We start from the raw sequence: 15,142 nt of genomic DNA on the forward strand, positions 1-15,142 counted from the left end.
ATTTCCCAATTCTGTAATCTAGCAAAGCTGCATGACTGCACTAGAGAGGCTGCCTCAGACTTTTCTGCTTGATATAGACAGATGAAGATGTTATTATTAAAATGATACGTGCTATGTAAATTCAAGTAATTCTTCCTGACCAGACTAGGAATGTGATTGCTGAATGAATTTGGGGAAGCCATTGGCTAAATATGCCCTTAAAAGTTTGCATCCCAAATTCAGGGTAAGTAGTAGTATATATCATCATTTGTTTAAAGCCCCAGGACCTACATCATTTAGGTATCGAATCCTTTCCCTAGACTTTGAAAGACTGCTCAGCTTTGGAAATTTCATTATTGTTGTCTGTTTTCCTGATGATTTGGTCCAGGCCTGTAGTTCAGAAACTTTATGCAAATTCAATAGGGTTTTAGTGTCATTTACTGAGCTCATTCTTTTCATATTCTGTAATCACATTTCCAGTTTAAAACAACTTCATTCGATACAGTTCAGACCCTAATTGTGTTTAACTGTTCAGCAATACTAAAAGAGTAATTTTACGACTTCTCCAGGAATATACTTCAAAAGTTATGGTGTTTACTGTGCCCAAATTTCCAATAGTTGAATTATAATGGAAAAATCCTGTGGCAAGACATATCAGAATTTCCAATATCTACTCTTGGTAAGACACTCTCTTTATTGAGAGAGTCAAACAATAAAGTTGCAACTAAAGCCCATCTTCTATAAGCAGTCATTACCAACAAAGTGATCAGTATGTGGATAAGTAAAGGACGGACAGGATTTGTGATGCACATAATCGCTTGATTTAAAGATTTTTGTTACTTATGTTTGGTGAGTTGATGAACAATGCACAATAGGAAATCAGGTGGGGAGTAATAGTGTTAGGGGGTTCCTCAGAATAGCGAGGCATTTCTTCAGCTGCAGAATGACATGGTGTGGGGGTTTATGTTGCCTCCCTTGTGGCTGTCAGTGATATTCTGCACAGGAAGAGAGACCATTCAGGGATTATGGTCCAAGTCAGTACCAACGACATGGATAAAAAGAGGGATGTGGTCTTGCAAAATGGATAGAAGGAGCTATGAATTAAAAAGAAAGACTTCAGTGATAGTAACCTTTTGAAATTACTCCCAGTGTAGCAGGAATAGGAGAATAGACTGCTTGAATGCATGATGGGAAGGATTTAGTTTCTTGAAGAAGTAGGACCAATCCTAAGGAAATTGAAATCTATATATGGTTTGGAGATGCCGGTGTTGGACTAGGGTGTACAAACTTAAAATCACACAACACCAGGTTATAATCAAACATGTTTAATTGGAAGCACACTAGCTTTCGGAGCGACGCTCCTTCATCGGGTGATAGTGGAGGGCTCAATCGTAACAGAATTTATAGCAAAAATTTGCAGTGTGATGGAACTGAAATTATACATTGCAAAATTGATTATCTGTTAGAATACAGTGATAGTTTCACTTCTTTCATGTGTTAATCACAAAACCTTTTTTTTAAAGTTGCATTCTCGGGTTAGCTGTTAACAATGGTGATTGCTAGACAATATGTTGAAGGTGTTAGCCCTCTGTATTCTCTGTCTATGACCTGATGTTTAGATTGATTCTAATCTAAAAAGTGAGATAACAGAGTTTTACATAAATTCCTGCAGTTTTTGAGCAAAGTGCAATGTAACCCTGCAAGTACAAATTCACCCCACAAAATATATGTGTGCATGTGGGTCTTTGTCTGTGTGTGTCTGTCTGTCTGGGGTGGGGTTGTGAGTGTGAGAAAGTGTATGTGTGTGTGGTGAGTGCAGAGTGTCTTAAGTCTGTGAGGGGGTGCATGTGAGAGTGTGGGAGTCTGTGTGCGTGTCTGTGTGTGTGTGTGTGTGTGTAGTGCAATGGTGATCACCTGTAATGTGACATGAACCCAAGGTCCCGGTTGAGGCCCTCCCTATGGGTACCGAACTTAGCTATCAGCCTCTGCTTGGCCACTTTCCACTGCTGCCTGTCCCAAAGTCCACCTTGGAGGATGGGCATCTGAAGGTCCAAGGCTGAATGTCCTGGACCACCGAAGTGTTCCCCAACTGGGAGGGAACACTCCTGTCTGTTGATTGTTGTGTGGTGCCCAATCATCCGTTGTCATAGCCTTTGCTCAGTTTCCCCAATGGACCATGCCTCCGGGCATCCTTGCCTGCAACACATAAGATAGACAATGTTGGCTGAGTCACATGAGTATCTGCCATGTACAAGGTGGGAGGTGTTCCCACGCGTAATAGTGGTATCTATGTCCACAATCTGACACGCCTTGTAGCATCCGCCGTGACAGGGTTATATGAAATTGTCCTGAGAGCCGGGCCGTTTGCTACGAACAATGATCTGTTTGAGGTTTGGCGGTTGTTTAAAGGCAAATAGTGGAGGTGTGGGGAAGGTCTTGGTGAGGTACTCATCTTCATTGATAATGTGTTGCAGGTCACGAAGAACATGGCTTAATTTTTCAACCCGTGGGAAGTACTGAACAACGAAGGGTATCCTGTCAGTTGCAGCACATCTCTGTCTCCTGAGGTTCCTTGCTGTGGCACATCGGAACTGGTGATCGATGAGTTGTGCATTGTACCCCGTTCTTGTGATGGCATCCTTGAGTATTTCCAGGTGTCTGTCATGTTCCTCCACATCTGAGCAGATCCGGTGTATGCGTAGGGTTTGTCCATAGGGAATGGCTGTTTTAATGTGTTTTGGGTGGAAGCTGGAGAAGTGTAGCATTGTGAGGTTGTGGGTTTGCGGTAGAGTGTGGTGCTGAGGTGTCCATCCTTGATGGAGACGCACGTGTCCAGGAATGAGACAGACAGTCGAGAGTAGTCCATGGTGAGTTTGATGGTGGGATGAAACTTATTGATATCACTGTGTAGTTTTATCAGTGACTCCTCGCCATGGGTCCAGAAGAAGAAAATGTTATCAATGTACCTGGTGTACAATGTTGGTTGGAGATCCTGCATAGAGAAGAAATCTTGTTCGAACCTGTGCATAAAAATGTTGGCATATTGGGGTGCAAATTTGGTCCCCATGGCTGTTCCGTGTGTCTCGATGAAGAATTGGTTGTCAAAGGTGAAGACGTTATGATCGAGGATAAAGCGGATGAGCTGTAGGATGGTGTTTGGAGAATGGCAGTTGTTGATGTTGAGTACTGAGGCTGTTGCCGCGATGCCATCCTTGTGGGGGATGCTGGTGTAGAGTGCAGAAACGTCCATTGTGACGAGGAATGTTCCCGGTTCAACTGGTCCGTGGGTGCTGAGTTTCTGTAAGAAATCCATAGTGTCGCAACAGAAGCTGGAGATCCCCTGTACAATAGGTTTCAAGATGCCTTCCACATAGCCAGAGAGATTCTCACATAGGGTCCCATTGCCCGACACGATGGGACTTCCAGGTGTGTTGGCTTTGTGTACCTTTGGAAGGCAGGAGAAGTCACCTACACGGGAAATACGTGGGATGAGGGCTCATAGGGAACTCTGAAGGACTGGATCCAAAGTTCTGATCAGTGTATTTAATTCTCGGGTGTGTTCTTTGGTCAGATCAGCTGGTAGCTGCCTGTAGTGTTCCTGGTTGTTCAGTTGTCGGTACACTTCCTTGCAGTAATCTGTTCTATTCTGAATGACAATGGCTCCTCCTTTATCTGCTGGTTTGATGCCAATGTTGTCATTGGTTTTGAGAGCCTGGATGGCATTGCGTTGTGAACGGGTGATGTTTTGCTCTACATTGTGGGTACGGCTGATGAATCTGGCATTTATATATTTCCTGACGGTTTGAGCATACATGTCAAGCCCAGGGCAGTGGCTCTCCGGTGATGTCCATGTTGACACCTTCTTTGCTCGCTCCTCTACAGATCCCTGTGATGACTGTTCCAGTTCATCAGTGGGATCACTGCCAGCACCTTGAAAGAATTCCCGGAGTCTCATTTGTCTGATGAACTCCTCTATGTCTGCTGCCAGAACCAACGGGTCCATTTTGGTGGTGGGGCAGAAGTTGAGATCTATATAAGCTGGATGCATTTGAATTTCAGTCGGGCTAGGACCAGTATCCTCTCAGAAGTGTTTGCTAGTTCTGTGGAGGAACTAAACCTGAGCAGGGAGACAACCGTGAGGGAAACAAAGATGGACTTGAAGGATAGAAAATAAAAAGTTGAAGAATCAAAAACTAACATAAAATAGAACTGTAGTACAAAAAAAAGTGCAATAATGTCAAAAAGGCATTATACATGAATGCAAAGAGGATTTATAATTGGTAAATGAATTAACAGTACAAATAGTTGCAAATAGGGAAAGTATAATTGTGATTACAAGAGACATGGTGTCAGAGTGACTAAAACTGGGAATTAAGTAGCCAAGGTTTTTCAGGATTCACTGAATCCCCCACTATCAATGTCCTTGGGGTTACCATTGACCAAAAACTCCACTGGCCTAACTACATAAACACACTGTTTACAAGAGCAGGTTAGAGGCTAGGCATTCAATGGTGAATAACTCACTTTCTGACTGCCCAAAGCATATCCACCATCTCAAAACACAAATCAGGAGTGTGATGGAATGTTGCGCACTTGCCTGGATAGGTGGAGCTTCAGTAATATTGGAAAAAAAAGCTTGGCATCATCCAGAACAAGGCAGCCCACTTGATTGGCACCAGATCCACATGTACCCATTCTTTCCAATACTGACATTCAGTAGCAGCATTGTGTAATACCTACAAGATGCACTGCAGAAATTCACTAAACCCATGATCACTTCCATCTGGAAGGGCAAAGCAGCAGACACGTGGGAACACCACCTCCTGCAAGTTCCTGTCCAAGCTCCACCCTCCTGACTTGAAAGTATATCACCGCTGTGCCTGATTCCCTGCTGTACATCTCTGTCTTCCAAAAAAGGAAGTCCATCAAATCCCCTGACAGCAACTTCCAAGCTGCCTAGAAGGACAAGGACAGTAAATACATGGGAATTCCACTTGTAATTTGTTTCCGTTCCTTTTCTATTGCTGGGAGAAAATCCTGGAATTCACTTCTTCGTAGCACTGTGGGTGTACCTACGCTACCACCACATTCCCCCACTCCACAGACCACAGCGGCTCCAGAAGGCAGCCTGTCACCACCACCTCTAGGCCAATGGCAATAAATGAAGCTAGCTTCATATGAATGAATAAAAATGAGTAACTTCACCAAATCAGTTAGTGTCAGAGCACAAGGGTACAGGATGAAGTAAGTACTTTCTCCCCAAGCACAGCTACAAAGTTTAATGATTAGGTGTTTTATTAGAATGAATGCCTAAAACCATGTGAAAGATATAAAATAGAAACACAAAAGAAATTGGTGGAAAATCTCAGTGGGTCTGGCAGCATTTGTGGAGAGAAATCAAGAGTTCGCTTTTTGAATTAAGTCTGAGGAAGGTTCACTCGACCCAAAATGCTAACTCTGATTTCTCTCCACAAATGCTGCCAGACCTGCTGACGTTTTCCAGGAATGTCTTTTGCGTTTCTAATTTCCAGCATCATCAGTAGTTTTTTTTTAATATATAGAAGAAAATATATTGGGTTCCATCTTCACTAATCATTCAACAGTACCAGATACTTGTATTCCTGATGCAGTTGGTCTCTGATGAAATGGCAAATTACTCATCAGTTTCTCCATTCTCAGGCTAAGAGCACAACTGAAATCTCTAGAATAGACCATGTGTTGGGCTGTACAGGAAAATAGCTGAAAAGCGAGGATCACTTTTGGAGTATAAAATTTCCATGAAGTAATTCTGCAGTAGCCAACTAGGCAGAAAACAATATACCAGGTACATAAAATTACAAACTAGGAGCAGGGATAAACTATCCTTCTCCTTTAGTTTTCTCTGCCAACAACAAAATTATGGCTAATTCTTAAACTTTACATTCCTGCCTATTCTGATAACCATTCACTTCCTTGTTAGTTGAAAATCTGTTTATAACTCCGTCTTAAACATTTTCAATGCCACCTCTATTAGGTAAGTTCTAAATATTCTCAATCCTCTGACAAAAATATCATCCACATCTCATTCTTAACTGGGAGACCCCTAGTTATTAAACTGTACTAGTTCTTTCACAAGTGAAATCATACTTTCAGCATGAATACTACCATCTGCTCAAGACAAAGTGCGGCCCAATAAAGAAATGGTCTCATTTTTCTAAACTTCAGTGAAAAAAGATCTATCTTTGTCTCCCCTTTCCTCATATGATAATTTCCCCCATCCCAGCTAACAGTTGAGTGGACCTCCCATGAAATGCTTCTCATGCATTGACATCTTTAGAACTGTAAGAATATTCCAGATGTGGCATTGCCAGTGATCTCTACAACTCCAGCAAAACATGCCTACTTTTATGTTCCATTCCTTTTACAATAAACAATCACAATGGCTTATGAACTGACATAATCTGGATCCTTCCAGATGTTCTGATGAACTATATTACAAAAACTTTTTGTCAGTGTGAATTTGTTGCCTTTGACTCTTGCATACTGTTTGTGAGCAGATAGTATATAAGTTTGATCTAGATCAAATATTCTAATTAATTAATATAAACATAACTCCACTTCTACAGCAAATGAAATATTTTTGGGAGAAATGTTTCTGCATAATTTCTTCTCAAGTGCAGCATCCACACATCAATCAGTGGATATCCTTAAGTATTTCCAAACAAAATTTCTACTTAAATCTTAACTGAGGTAGAAAGATGCAATATTTAGTCGATGAAGATCTTGCAATTTACCTTTATTTGGAGTGCTTTTCACAGCTTCTATTTTCCTCTGTGTAATGTTTCAGGTTTTCTTGTTGCACTTTTTTTTAGATTAGACTTCCAATAGTGTGGAAACAGGCCCTTTGGCCCAACCAGTCCTCCAAAGAGTAACCCACCCAGAGCCATTTTCCTCTGACTAATGCACCTAACGTTATGGACAATTTAGCATGGCCAATTCACCTGGCTTGCACATCTTTGGACTGTGGGAGGAAACTAGAGTACTGAAAGGAAACCCACACAGACACAGGGAGAACGTGCAAACTCCACACAGATAGTTGCCTGAGGCTGGAATTGAACCTAGGACCCCTGGTGATGTGAGGCACCAGTGCTAACCACTGTGCTGCCCCACTTTAGCTGGCTATTTTTCTTCCTTGTCTTCCATCACGTTTTTCTGAAAATGTGCCCTTTCCCCTCTCTCCTGTCTCTTCCATCTATCTCTGCAAATTTTTCAAAAATATTTTTTAATGATTATATTGAAATTCCGTGCCTTAGTTTAGGTGCAAGGTACAACAGTAATGACATCAAGCATGCATGTATTGGGAATGGAGTGTTTTTGCATAAACACAAATTTGTAACATCATTGACAAAATGAATTTTTCAAGGTGTGTGGTGAGGCAAGTGTGAAACCAAAATGGTTGCAAAACTCATTTATTAAAAAAAACTTTTAAGGTTGATTCTTCTCTATCTGCATTTTAATGAATAGAGCAGCAAAAAAAATTAGAAACTTTAAGAGATGCTTTATGCTTACAATCAAAATAAAAGTATTGCAAACATACGTAGAAATATATAGGAACAAAGTGATAGGAGTAGGCCATTCAGCCCCTAAAGCCTGTTCTGCCATCCGATGAGATTCTGGTCAGTCTGTGGCCTAACTCCAGATAACTGCCTTTGGCCCATATCCTTTAATACAACTAATATACTGGCAGGGAAATTTGCTAGAACTGCTTGGGAGGATTTAAACTAGTAAGGTTGGGGGGTGGAACCCAGGGAGATAGTGAGGAAAGATATCGATCTGAGACGGGTATAGCTGAGAACAAAAGTGAGTCAAACAGTCAGGGGAGGCAGGAACAAGGTAGGTCTAATAAATTAAACTGCATTTACTTCAATGCAAGGGGCCTAACAGGAAAGGCAGATGAACTCAGGGCATGGTTAGGAACATGGGACTGGGATATCATAGCAATTACAGAATCATGGCTCAGGGTGGACAGGACTGACAGCTTAATGTTCCAGGATACAAATGCTACGGGAAGGATAGAAAGGGAGGCAAGAGAGGAGGGGGAGTGGCATTTTTGATAAGGGATAGCATTACAGCTGTGCTGAGGAAGGATATTCTCAGAAATACATCCAGGGAAGTTATTTGGGTGTAACTGAGAAATAAGAAAGGGATGATCACCTTATTGGGATTGTATTATAGACCCCCCAATAGTCAGAGGGAAATTGAGAAATAAACTTGTAAGGAGATCTCAGCTATCTGTAAGAATAATAGAGTAGTTATGGTAGGGGATTTTAACTTTCCAAACGTCGACTGGGATTGCCATAGTGTTAAAGGTTTAGATGGAAAGGAAGTTCTTAAGTGCGTACAAGACAATTTTCTGATTCAGCATGTGGATGTACCTACTAGAGAAAGTGTAAAACTTGACCTATTCTTGGGAAATAAGGCAGGGCAGGTGACTGACGTGTCAATGGGGGAGCACTTTGGGGCCAGCGACCATAATTGTATTCATTTTAAAATACTGATGGAAAAGGATTGACCAGATCTAACAGTTGAAGTTCTAAATTGGAGAAAGGCCAATTTTGACGGTATTAGGCAAGAACTTTCAAAACCTGATTGGAGCCAGATGTTCGCAGGTAAAGGGACGGCTAGAAAACGGGAAGCCTTCAGAAATGAGGTAACAAGAATCCAGAGAAAGTATATTCCTGTCAGGGTGAAAAGGAAGGCTGGTAGGTATAGGGAATGCTGTATGACTAAAGAAATTGACGGTTTGGTTAAGAAAAAGAAGGAAGCATATGTCAGGTATACACAGGATAGAGCGAGTGAATCCTAAGAAGAGTATAAAGAAAGTAGGAGTATACTTAAGAGGGAAATCAGGAGGGCAAAATGGGGACAAGACAGCTTTGGCAAATAGAATTAAGGAGAATCCAAAGGGTTTTCACAAATACATTAAGGGCAAAAGGGTAACTAGGGAGAAAATAGGGCCCCTCAAAGATCAGCAAGGCGGCCTTTGTGTGGAGCTACAGAAAATGTGGGAGATACTAAATGAATATTTTGCATCAGTATTTAATGTGGAAAAGGATATGGAAGATATAGACTGTAGGGAAATAGATGGTGACATCTTGCAAACTGTCCAGGTTACAGAGGAGGAAGTGCTGGATGTCTTGAAATGTTTAAAGGTGGATAAATCCCCAGGATCTGATCAGGACTAATTTGGGATAGTCAACATGGCTTTGTCTTTGGGAAATCATGTCTCACAAACTTGATTGAGTTTTTTGAAGAAGTAACAAAGAAGATTGATGAGGGCAGAGCAGTAGATGTGATCTATATGGACTTTAGTAAGGCGTTCGACAAGGTTTCCCATGGGATACTGATTTGCAAGATTAGATCTCATGGAATACAGGGAGAACTAGCCATTTGGATACAGAACTGGCTCAAAGGTAGAAGACAGAGGGTGGTGGTGGAGGGTTGTTTTTCAGACTGGAGGCTTGTGACCAGTAGAGTGCCACATGGATCAGTGCTGGGCCCTCTACTTTTTGTCATTTACATAAATGATTTGGATGCGAGCATAAGAGGTACAGTTAGTAAGTTTGCAGATGACACTAAAATTGGAGGTGTGGTGGACAGCGAAGAGGTTACCTCAGATTACAACAGGATCTGGACCAGATGGGCCAATAGGCTGAAAAGTTGCAGATGGAGTTTAATTCCGATAAATGCGAGGTGCTGCATTTTGGGAAAGCAAATCTTAGCAGGACTTATACACTTCATGGTAAAGTCCTAGGGAATGTAGCTGAACAAAGAGACCTTGGAATGCAGGTTCATAGCTCCTTGAAAGTGAATATTTGATTTAAGAACAATCTTTGATAAATATCTAGTAGTAAACCAGACCATATTGTTTCATGGATTATGAAAATGCTTTCAATTATGTTATAGCCAAAAGCTAATAGACCTGCTGCTGCACAATTGTGATATTGAGAGTAAGGATATGAATTTATTCTGATCCTATATTGGATCCAAATAGCAAGCTTCAGATAACAAGATGGACAATCATTTGAAGCAAAGATAAGGTTGTGTGTTATCACCAAGATTATTTATTCTGTACACAGAACAAATATTCACAGAACTAGATGAACTTGGAAGGTAACAGTTTGAGGTAAGAATATGATAAACTTGCCTTATGCTGATGGCATAACATAACTTGCAGTATCAGAAGAGATCCCACAGAATATCATCGTTCAAATAAAACACCAAATAAATATTCTGTATGAATATTTTTAAAAGTGAATAAACATTTAAAGAAATGCATTAGAAGAAACTAGAGTTAAGATTGAAGTGGATGGTGTCACCTTAGGAAAGTTTCTCCACTTCGGACCAGAGAGAAATGAAGATGGTGGATGAGATGTCAAAGTTATGAGGAGGCTGGGGACAGCCAAAAATAATTTTGTGAAAGTAAAACATACATATAAAACAACTCAAACTTGTAACAAGGAAACAAAATCATACCGTGTCACATTCCATCCCCTTTCCCATACACCTTAGAAATTTGGACAATACCCGGTATGGTACATAAAGATAAACAAAAAGGTATTTGAAATTACAAGAATGAAACAAACCTCTTAAAAAGTGATATCCAAAGAAGAAAATGTTATTATTTCAGTCATTTAATCAGACCTGTAAAGTTACTGAGAGCTTGGCTGAAGTAAAGGGCAACACTAAGAAGGATTGATGTGTTTCACAGCTTGGTCACAAATGGGCTGCAGTGGGTATGTGAGGATTGCGTAAGAAAGAAGAATATAGCATACCCTTACGACAGGTCCCCTGGAAACAGACCCTTCGGTCCAACAAGTCCACACCGACCCGCCGAAGCACAACCCACCCTACCCCTATATCTTTCCCCTCTCACCCTAAACCTATGCCCTCTCGTTATAGGCCTCCAGTCTGAAGGGCAACCCTCCACCAGCACCCTCTGTCTTCTACCTTTGAGCCAGTTCTGTATCCAAGTAGTTAGGTCTCCCTGTATTCCATGAGATCTAACCTTGCTAACCAGTCTACCATGAGGAACTTTGTCGAATGCCTTACTGAAGTCAGTATGGATTATGTCCACCACTTTACCCTCATCAATCCTCTTCATTACTTATTCAAAGAATTTAATCAAGTTTGTGGGACATGATCTCCTGTGCACAAAGCCATGCTGACTATCCCTAATCAGTCCTTGCTTTCCAACTACATGTAAATCCTATCCCTCAGGATTCCCTCCAACAACTTGCCCACCACTGACGTCAGGCTCACCAGTTTATAATTCCCTGGCTTTTCCTTACCACTTTTCCTAAATACTGGCACGTTAGCCAACTTCCAGTCTTCCGGCACCTCACCTGTGACTATTGATGATACAAATATCTCAGCAAGGGGCCCAGCAATCATTTCTCTAGCTTCTCACAGAGTTCTAGGGTACACCCGACCAAGCGCTGTGCATTTATCCACTTTTATATGTTTTAAGACATTCAGCATCTCATCTGTAAAATGGGCATTTTTCAAGATGTCACCATCTATTTCTTCACATTCTATATCCTCCATGTCCTTCTCCACAGTAAACACTGATGTAAAACACACGTTCAGATCTCCCCCATCTCCTGCGATTCCACACATAGGCTGGCTTGCTGATCTTTGAGGGGTCCTATTCTCTCCCTAGTTACCCTTTTGACCTCAATGTACCTGTATTTATAGATTCTCCTTAATCCTATTTGCCAAAGCTATCTCATGTCCCTTTTGTGTTCTCCTGATTTCCCTCTTAAGTATACCCCTACTCCCTTCTACTCTTCTAAGGATTCACTTGATTTCAGATGTTTATACCTAACACATGCATCCTTCTTTTTCATAACCAAAACCTTAAGGTAGTACTGACAGAGAGAGAGAGAGAGAGAGAGTGAGCATGTGATGGTGCATGGCACTGAATGTGGATTTCAGGATGCAATGGGAGCAGCTGAAGCAGGAACATGGTTTGTCTCAGAAGTACTTACAACCATGGGTGGATTAAAAACACAAAGGATGGAACTTGGGATTACAAGGATAAGGTGAGGAGGTGGGGTGCAGACTCAATAGCCTAAATGGCCTCTATCTGCACTGTAGGGATTCTGAGATTCGATGAAAATTTTAGTTAGAATCTGTTCAGTGTAACACAGAGCAAGAGGTAGTCACTGAGGAAGGAGATGTGGTTGTGAAAGCAGGTTTCAGGAGAGTCATACCAATCTCAAAATGTTAACTCTGTTTCGATTTCCAGAAATGCTGCCAGGTCCGTTGCTTCTTCACCATTCTCTGTTTGTTTCAGATTCTCAGTATTCTGCTTTTACTTAAATGGAATAGATTTCAGCTGCTTCTTATTGAAGCTGTTCTTTCACTACAGGTCTTGTTAAAATCTGCATAACCCTGGTAACTACAGGGTTTCAGTTTAATACCAAATACAAACTATATTAGAATTGTACAAAATAAAAATGTAGACTTCCTTACCCAACAATAGATTCCTCACTGTTCCACCAAACAACCAGTCCATATCAGACCTGATAACAAATTTCATTAAATAAAGGACATATTAATAACTTTCTGAATGATTCTAACTGAATTTTAAACATCATCTCTTGCTATGCTTTTATTTTCTGTGTGTTATTTTAACAAGTTAATAAACTACCAAAATTTTGGAACACATCCTGCTCTTGATGACATGCTATTTCTTGTTTTCCATGATTACACTTCATGTAATTTCCCAATCAACAATTTGTCACAGTTAGGAGTTAACTGATGAAACTGGGCATATTCTCTTGTCAACAGTAATGCAGAAACTTTCAGTTCAGAGGGTAGTCAGTCTGCCAAAGGAAACAACATCATAAAGAGAAATAGTTGGGTTAAAAGTACAGACTGTAACATAGTTCCTCTCTGAAGTAATGTCCATTGGAATGTTTGATTGAATATTTATCAAACCAGCAGTCTCGTATTCCAATGTGGCAGTGATATGTCCATTGCTCTAACAGCTCAGACATCAATGCACACTTTATGTAACAGATGACCATCACTGTTTATTCCTACCTATGATAACCTTTAATTGTGTTCTGAACTAGATATTTATCTTCTGGAATAAAGAAACATTTATGGCACATAAAGGCGCCAATTGATGTATCATGTCTGAGTCATTTGAGAAACACGTTCCTAGCCTAATCCCACTTGCCAGATCATGGCACCTGAGATTCAAACAGAGCCACTTGTAGCAGATTTGAGGGAATTTGAATGGTTTGGACGGGCACTTGCAATTGGTGGTGTTCCCTTGTATCTGCTTCCCTCTTCAGGTATGCAATTCTGATCTCCCTCCTATTGGAAGAATTGTGAAACTTGAAAGGATTCAGAAAAGATTCGCATAGATATTGCCAGGGTTGGAGGGTTTGAGCTATAGGGAGAGGCTGAACAGGCTGGGGCTGTTTTCCCTGGAGCATCGGAGGCTAAGGTTGAGATAAATAGACAAGGTCTTTTCCCTGAGGTGTGGGAGTGCAGAAACTGAAGGCACGGGTTTAGGGTGAAAGGGGAAAAATTTAAAAGGGACCTAAGGGGCAACCTTGTCACACAGGGGGTTATGCTTGTATGGAATAAGCTGCCTGAGGAAGTGGTGGAGGCTGGTACAAAGACAATATTTAAAAGGCAGCTAGACAGGTATATGCATAGAAAGGGTTTAGAAGGTTGTGGGCAAAGTGCTGGCAGATGGGACTAGATTAGATTGGAATATCTGGTCAGCATGGACAAGTTGGACCGAAGGGTCTGTTTCCTTGCTGTACATCTCTATGACTCTATGGTAGAGGCTGTGTTTGGAAGGTGCTATCTGAAAGAGTAGTAGAAGTGGATTCAATCATTCTGTTCATCAATCAATTTCAGGCAAGTTTAAATGTGTGGATCAGGCAGGCTCACCAGCACAACTAAACAATTGCAAGTGCTTAATAATATTGCAAAATGTTGGAAATACACAGAAAGGCGGTCAACAAAAAAGATGGTTGGATTTTTCTTGATAGCGCACCATATTTGGATTCCTATACAACATATCCTGCAGTGGTGAGACAGGAGTTCAGAATTCCAACACTCACTAATTTGGTTATGAATTAGAATCCATGTCAGGCCAAATACGCTGTGGGAGAAAGCTTGCATTGTGAGTGAAAATACTTTGAGTCAAGGAAAACATTTATAGCCCTGGTGATCCTGAGAGGAATTAATACAAGTCTTTCATAGTTAGATACGTTGGCAGAACTGGAGATCTGGTTAATTGACGTAAATTCTGGGTAAATTTCGGGGGTGCGGAGAAATCTATGTTTAACAACTCTGCCTGCACCCTTCACCAGCAGACTGCGAGGCAGCGAAAAAATAGTGGAGGAAATCCCAGCTCACTCATTTGACTCTCAGACAACTTCACTGAAAGTTTCCATCAATCATTCTGTGATATTTTTGAAGAACGTTAAAGAAGTATCCAATTATTATCTAGAATGCGCTGTCAATTTTTATATTTATTTCTTCATTTGTGGATTATGGATATATCTGACTGGGCCAGTATTTATTGTTCATCCCTAATTGTCCTAATGAAGGTGGTGCTGAGCTGCCTTGTTAAACTGCCGCAGCCCTTGGGATGTACCGACAACCACAGTGCTGTTAGGAAGGGATTTTGACCCAGTGACAGTAATCAGGATGGTGAGTGGCTTGGAAGGGAACTTGCATTTGATGGTGTTCCCACATATCTGCTTCCCTGGTCCTTCTAAGTGGTAGAAGTTGTGTGTTTGTAAGGTGTATCTGAAAGAGTTCAATTCTGGTCTCCCTGCTATAGGAAAGAGGTTGTGAAATTTGAAAGTGTTCAGAACAGATTTACGAGGATGTTGCCAGAGTCGGAGGTTTGAACTATAGGGAGAAGCTGAACAAGCTGAGGCTGTTTTCCCTGCAGCGTTGGAATCTGAGAGGTTTATAAAATCAAGAGAGGCATGGATAGGGTGATTTGTGTCAAGGTCTTTTCCCCAAGGAAAATTCAAAACCAGAGGGCATAGGTGTAAAGTGAGAGAGGAAAGATTTAAAAGGGACCTGAGGGGCAACTCAGGAGACTGGTACAATTACAACATTTAAAAGGCATCTGGATGGG

Source organism: Hemiscyllium ocellatum, chromosome 3, assembly GCF_020745735.1.
Source record: "Hemiscyllium ocellatum isolate sHemOce1 chromosome 3, sHemOce1.pat.X.cur, whole genome shotgun sequence".
Classification (NCBI taxonomy): Eukaryota; Metazoa; Chordata; class Chondrichthyes; order Orectolobiformes; family Hemiscylliidae; genus Hemiscyllium; species Hemiscyllium ocellatum.